The 8,005-nt window shown below is 35.4% G+C and overlaps 1 protein-coding gene across 6 annotated transcripts in view; it reads left to right on the top strand.

The window, feature by feature from the left end:
* The window catches only part of LOC110451825 (thrombospondin type-1 domain-containing protein 7A-like), a 328,653-nt gene that overhangs the window by 21,888 nt on the left and 298,760 nt on the right, over positions 1-8,005 (top strand). For all 6 annotated transcript variants that reach the window (XM_021500117.1, XM_021500108.1, XM_021500087.1 and 3 more), the window contains exon 2: positions 6,295-6,329. The gene's annotated coding sequence lies outside the window, so the exon portion shown is untranslated. The remainder of the gene's footprint in view (positions 1-6,294; positions 6,330-8,005) is intronic.

Raw genomic sequence — 8,005 nt, 5'->3', positions numbered from 1 at the left:
GGTGAGGGATTTAATGATAAAGTCACAGTGATTGGTGACCTGATAGAGGTGAGGGATTTAATGATAATGTCACAGTGATTGGTGACTTGATAGAGGTGAGGGATTTAATGATAAAGTCACAGTGATTGGTGACCTGATACAGGTGAGGGATTTAATGATAATGTCACAGTGATTGGTGACCTGTTAGAGGTCAGGGATTTAATGATAAAGTCACAGTGATTGGTGACCTGATAGAGTTGAGGGATTTAATGATCAAGTCACAGTGATTGGTGACCTGATACAGGTGAGGGATTTAATGATAAAGTCACGGTGATTGGTGACCTGATACAGGTGAGGAATTTAATGATAAAGTCACTGTGATTGGTGACCTTATAGAGGTGAGGAATTTAATGATAAAGTCACTGTGATTGGTGACCTGATAGAAGTGAGGGATTTAATGATAAAGTCACTATGATTGGTGACCTGATAGTGGTTAGGGATTTAATGTTAAGGTCACAGTGATTGGTGACCTGATAGTGGTGAGGGATTTAATGAAAATGCCACAGTGATTGGTGACCTGATAGTGGTTAGGGATTTAATGATAATGTCACAGTGATTGGTGACCTGATAGAGTTGAGGGATTTAATGATCAAGTCACAGTGATTGGTGACCTGATACAGGTGAGGGATTTAATGATAATGTCACAGTGATTGGTGACTTGATAGAGGTGAGGGATTTAATGATAAAGTCACTGCGATTGGTGACCTGATAGAGGTGAGGGATTTAATGATAAAGTCACTATGATTGGTGACCTGATAGTGGTTAGGGATTTAATGATAATGTCACAGTGATTGGTGACCTGATAGTGGTTAGGGATTTAATGTTAAGGTCACAGTGATTGGTGACCTGATAGTGGTTAGGGATTTAATGATAATGTCACAGTGATTGGTGACCTGATAGTTGTGAGGGATTTAATGATAAAGTCACAGTGATTGGTGACCTGATAGTTGTGAGGGATTTAATGATAAAGTCACAGTGATTGGTTACCTGATAGAGGTGAGAGATTTAATGATAAAGTCACAGTGATTGGTGACCTGATAGTGGTGAGGTATTTAATGATAAGTCACTGTGATTGGTTACCTGATAGAGGTGAGAGATTTAATGATAAGTCACTGTGATTGTTGACCTGATAGTGGTGAGGGATTTAATGATAAAGTCACAGTGATTGGTGACCTGATAAATGTGAGGGATTTAATGATAAGTCACTGTGATTGGTGACCTGATAGTTGTGAGGGATTTAATGATAAGTCACTGTGATTGGTTACCTGATAGTTGTGAGGGATTTAATGATAAAGTCACTGTGATTGTTGACCTGATAGTGGTGAGGGTTTAATGATATGTCACAGTGATTGGTGACCTGATAGTGGTGAGGGATTTAATGATAATTTTACAGTGATTGGTGACCTGATAGTTGTGAGGGATTTAATGATAAAGTCACAGTGACTGGTGACCTGATAGAGGCGAGGGATTTAATGATAATGTCACAGTGATTGGTGACCTGATAGTGGTGAGGGATTTAATGATAAAGTCACTGTGATTGGTGACCTGATAGTGGTGATGGTTTAATGATAATGTCACAGTGATTGGTGACCTGATAGTGGTGAGGGATTTAATGATAAAGTCACTGTGATTGGTGACCTGATAGAGGTGAGGGATTTAACGATAAAGTCACTGTGAATGGTGAGCTGATAGAGGTGAGGGATTTAATGATAAAGTCACAGTGATTGGTGACCTGATAGAGGTGAGGGATTTAATGATAATGTCACAGTGATTGGTGACCTGATAGTGGTGAGGGATTTAATGATAAAGTCACTGTGATTGGTGACCTGATAGAGGTGAGGGATTTAATGATAAAGTCACAGTGATTGGTGACCTGATAGAGGTGAGGGATTTAATGATAATGTCACAGTGATTGGTGACCTGATAGTGGTGAGGGATTTAATGATAAAGTCACAGTGATTGGTGACCTGATAGAGGTGAGGGATTTAATGATAAAGTCACAGTGATTGGTGACCTGATAGAGGTGAGGGATTTAATGATAAAGTCACAGTGATTGGTGACCTGATAGAGGTGAGGGATTTAATGATAATGTCACAGTGATTGGTGACCTGATAGTGGTGAGGGATTTAATGATAAAGTCACTGTGATTGGTGAAGGTGTCTCCACACTTCTGGCTATCATTATATCTGATTAATTGCATTTAAGTGATTGTCTTCATTAGTTTAATGTGAACGCACTGGGGTTGTACCAGGGTTCAGCATCATATACAATTAGCATAGTTGGAAGAATATTTATTTCATCAAAGGTGCGTTTCATCATAGTTATGACTGGATCCCTACATAAATATGAGTGATTGTCTGTATGTCACAGAAAGCCTGATGAATCCTGATATAATTGAGAGAAGAATAATTCTACATGAACATTTCAGATTGACTCATATTTGCCAACTCTCTCTATTTGAAAGGGTTATTTTGTCTCCAGGGGTCTGTATACACACATTTTATTTAGGTTCTAGATTTGAGAGTTGCAGAATCTCACCCATGGAAATCTCAAAAGTACATCAGATTGTCGATAATGAAAATTTAAACTGTTGATACATAGAGGAAAATATGAGTTTTGCATTTGGTTAGTTAAAACTTTATTGAAACTGAAACTAAATAGTCCTGAAGAATATTTGTAACAGTATGTATATATATAAAAGATTATACTGAGATTTAATATGCCGTACATAGTTCATAGTTTATCAAAGTATTTAATGATTTAAAAAAACAGTATTAGGAACAGTAAATATTAAAGTTTTAACCAAATCTCCTTATAAATCTTTAAACCACTAAATAAGCATTGTAATAATTGAACGGCATACAATTCAGAGCTATTGTAGTTTTAGAAATGATATTGGTAAGTTTTAAATACAATTTTTTAAGAGGGATAAAAGAAATATTTGTACTCTGATTTGTTGATTTGTTCAGACCTGTTATGTATAATTGACGTATTATTTCTGTAAAAATGTCAATGCAATGGTCCTAACTTTGATTCGGGGATATTTTACATGATTAAGGCATTTTTGTATGATTAAGGGGATTGCTGTATAGCTCGGAGGGTTTCTGTGCAATTATAGGGATTTCCTGGTGATTCATGCATGGGGTTAATGTAAGATTCAGATTATTTTTTTATATTTGGAGTTGGGCCCCTGTACAATTCAGTGCAATTTTGCATAATTCAGAAGGTCTCTACCGTTCATCAAATCATGACAGATTAAGAGTGTTTTCTTTACAATGCTGGGGGTTTGTGAATGATTCTGATGATTTCGAAAGATCCAGGAGATTTCTGCATGATTCTTGGGGCTTTACAATCTTATGTGTTTCTGTATAATTAATGGAAAATAAAAAGTTCTGGATTAGAGGAATTGAGTGTAATTTCTTGTTTACCTCATTACAGTATATGCAGCCAGGAGTCTGAAAGCTTCACAAAAGCTACAACTTAATATAAACCTGGTGGATCTATATATTGTATGATACATTCTTATTGGTTCACATAACTTCCAACAGGGCCCACAGGTATCATACGCAGACTGATTTTACCACTATAGTTACTTTAGCCTAAAAAGCTGAATATCAATAATCTCTTCATTTCTATTGGAAAGACAAGGACAAGTTGAAGGTCACCATCTCATCTATTGGTTATTAGCCGTGGTATTTATGGACAAACCATTTTTTTTTGTACCAGCTTTCTTTTACAACGATTTATGGTGGTATTTAGGCCAGTATGGGATTCTCCCACAAGTAAATATATTTGTTCGGAAATGCTGATGTTGTTTATGTTTTTCTCTGTAGTGTAAAAATCTTTGGGAAATTGGTATCTTGAATAATTAGACCAAATATAGAGGTGGGGTATTTCCACAGTTTGTGTATGTTACAACAAATTAGGTTTTCCAATACATGTCTATGTTTTATATGACCTAATCGTACTGTAGTGCAGTTGTGAGTGATAAGCAGGCTTTCTGAAATACGTTATATTTTTAGAAAGAAGAAATAATTTATCATTTGGATTTTTTTGAGTCGCAAGTAAAGTGGCTTTAGTTCAAAATCCAGAAAGGGACTTGTTAGGTTATAGACCTACGCAGTTAATTAATACCTCTGAGAGTAGTACAGTATACGGCATTCTGAAAAGGTACTGCTACGCCCGATTGGGGTACCTGTTCTACACATTTTACGGCATTCTAGGGGAAAAGCCAAAACCCCCAGTTTCTATATTTAATAAATTATTCTGATTAAGATAGTTTGAAATGTCAATTACAAATACATATTATTCCATTCCAAAATACTTAAGGCACACAGAAACAAGTTTTCTGGTTTACTATAATTAATATTTTGATTTGATTTGGCTGAAATGAATGTTATAATAAACAAATCATAAACAGTCAAGGACAACATAAAATGTTACTGATTTAATTTGATGCAAAAGTTAACACAATTCAATTGAGTGTGGTTAGGAGGATTTGTCAATGAAGTTTGAATGAAAACCCCCCAGGAAAAATGTAAAATGATATGTGGTGTAGATTTCAGTAAACTTGCATATGTATATAAGATTGCCATGTCTCCTCAATTGAGTTTATGCATGGATCAGCCATGGTTTTCTTACAGCTCTTGCTGAGATATCGCTGCATGTTATTGATGTGAGTTGTGACAAATGTTTGATTTGTACAGTGATTCACTCCAAACATCTATACACCTCGGTATAAATGTCTTATCAAACATCTATACACCTCGGTATAAATGTCTTATCAAACATCTATACACCTCGGTATAAATGTCTTATCAAACATCTATACACCTCGGTATAAATGTCTTATCAAACATCTATACACCTCGGTATAAATGTCTTATCAAACATCTATACACCTCGGTATAAATGTCTTATCAAACATCTATACACCTCGGTATAAATGTCTTATCAAACATCTATACACCTCGGTATAAATGTCTTATCAAACATCTATACACCTCGGTATAAATGTCTTATCAAACATCTATACACCTCGGTATAAATGTCTTATCAAACATCTATACACCTCGGTATAAATGTCTTATCAAACATCTATACACCTCGGTATAAATGTCTTATCAAACATCTATACACCTCGGTATAAATGTCTTATCAAACATCTATACACCTCGGTATAAATGTCTTATCAAACATCTATACACCTCGGTATAAATGTCTTATCAAACATCTATACACCTCGGTATAAATGTCTTATCAAACATCTATACACCTCGGTATAAATGTCTTATCAAACATCTATACACCTCGGTATAAATGTCTTATCAAACATCTATACACCTCGGTATAAATGTCTTATCAAACATCTATACACCTCGGTATAAATGTCTTATCAAACATCTATACACCTCGGTATAAATGTCTTATCAAACATCTATACACCTCGGTATAAATGTCTTATCAAACATCTATACACCTCGGTATAAATGTCTTATCAAACACTCAGGTCTCAATGACTTTCTGTCTCCTTGATAAGAACTTTTAAAGTAGCATCTTCATCATTACTGTGTTTGATTTAATCCTGATTGTAATACATGTACATGCTCCTGATGTTTTTTAGGAGCTTGAAAAATCTGAGTCTTGCTAAAGTTTGATTAAGCTTTATCATTGTTGGTAAATCTGAGTCTGGCTAAAGTTTGAGTAAGCTTTATCACTTTTGGTAAATCTGAGTCTGGCTAAAGTTTGAGTAAGCTTAATCACTGTTGGTAAATCTGAGTCTGGCTAAAGTTTGATTAAGCTTTATCACTGTTGGTAAATCTGAGTTGCTGGCTAAAGTTTGAGTAAGCTTTATCACTGTTGGTAAATCAGAGTCTGGCTAAAGTTTGAGTAAGCTTTATCACTGTTGGTTTAACAAGATTTAAATGGCGCACCATGATTCAAGCTGTTGTTTTGTGATCGTCTCATTTATAAAACTACATGTTGTGTTTAGACCTTTAATTTCTAAAATTGAGATTGAAGATTTGAAAATAGCATCAGTTGCAAACCACTTTATATCGGAGATTTCTGAAAAATGAGATTGAAGATTTCGGATTGGCATCTTGTCTACAATTTGTTATTTAGAATGATCACAGTTAGGCACATGAGCCCTTGCTAACACCTGTCAGTGTTCCAGGTTTTTAGTCAGGAACTAATTTTTTAGCGTATTGAAAGGTATAATATAACTAAAACATATAATAATCTCATATTTTTCAGAAAGACGTTTGTGCCTTTTTAACACAGTTTGAAAGGTAAGTGTCTGATTTATACTGATTATAACCCAGGTGCTGTACATGCACTGCTCTAGAACTGAGGGCAGTAATATACAGAGCCCATCGTACAGCTTCCTTAAGTCATAACAATGTCAGCTTCAGTATCTTACCATAAACTGTGTATGTGTGAAAATCGGCAGACTTCCTTTATCTTCATTACACGTCCAAATAAAGTATAAACACTATTTGCTGTTAATGAGATAGTTTGGGGTCACTTGAACGATTAATTACTGGACATTGTGTAAATTTACTGTACAAGTGTCTGTAAGTTATTATACATCAGAAAATGTCGCTCAGTGATTGTACATTAATGACAGATCAAAGTCAGTACACCAATATACAAACCTGTTTACTTGGATAACTCACACTAGTAATATGTTTTTAAAAAAGAGAATTAATGCCGGCCTTAAAAATACCAAAGGGATGTAATTTTACATTTCTGTGTACAAAAAAAATCTGCAAAATCCTAGGGTTTGTTGTTTAGGATGCTGGCGTTGGTTAATAAGAATAAACGATGTTGTTAAAGAATAATTTCAAATATTTACAATTGCCACTGTTTCGGATTGATAACTTAAGTGTGCATGAGCAAGTCTGCTTAGAACGTGTCCCAGTTCACCGCGTATGAATATATGAAAATATTGGCAGTCTTCTTTCCGCAAACCTCATGTAAATGTTTACAAACAAACGCTAGCATTTAGACTACCGTGCCTTTGAGACACCAAATGATGTCGCGTTCGAGACAAGACAGATCATGTTCATGACCGATCATAAAAATGAAGCTAGTGTCAGAAGCTACAGCCGCGATTGTTTGTCGATACAAAAATGCTCCACTAGATCCACTCTCTCATCTATGAGTGTCGGCCGCCATGACACAGAAACGATGGCTATCGTTCCTAGAAATGTAGGTTAAATTTATTGTCTCCCAAATGTTACATCAACAGTCACTCGGCCAACAAACGATTTATCCACATAATACAGTGTACAAATATGTCATCTGTTAAAACCTCCGGTTTGCTTACAAACAGCAATTTTTAATAACCGCACATTCAACTTCCACCAGGCCTATAGGCTAGTAACTATCACTCGACGACATTGTAGCACTCGCTATTTCCCGCCTTTGGGCGCATCACTTTTAAAAGACGTCCGCGGTCATTAATATTTTCTACTACGTAAAGTATTTTGCTACAGTACCTCAATTTCATACAAATATAAAATTATTTATTCCATTACCTACTGATACAATTATGAAGATATTGTATGAAGTTAAATATGGATATTTTATGTGAATAAAAACATTGAAATGGAGGAACTTTTTCCATTTGTTGTCACGGATAAAGTGGGTGGGGTTTAGCTGTCTGTCAACAACTTTTGCGAATGGCTGTTTCGAACGGATTAACATGACGTCCAAATAATTTTGAACGCGGATTACACAAGGTAAATGCTTGTATCCGACTCTTTTAATGGTGTTATTGTTAAAAGAAAATATTGTAAATATACATACCTGTCAATTAACCTCTCCGCGTACAAATCAGGGTGATGAACCTCTTTGGGGTTTTCAAATCAGGGTCATAACGCGTAGCGTCATTTTTGCCCTCTTTTGATATTCTATACCCATTATGTATATGAAAACCAATAGGAATTAAACCTTTGTAATA

The sequence above is a fragment of the Mizuhopecten yessoensis genome, unplaced genomic scaffold, assembly GCF_002113885.1.
Source record: "Mizuhopecten yessoensis strain PY_sf001 unplaced genomic scaffold, ASM211388v2 scaffold673, whole genome shotgun sequence".
Classification (NCBI taxonomy): Eukaryota; Metazoa; Mollusca; class Bivalvia; order Pectinida; family Pectinidae; genus Mizuhopecten; species Mizuhopecten yessoensis.
This window is presented reverse-complemented; position numbering and strand designations above follow the sequence as displayed.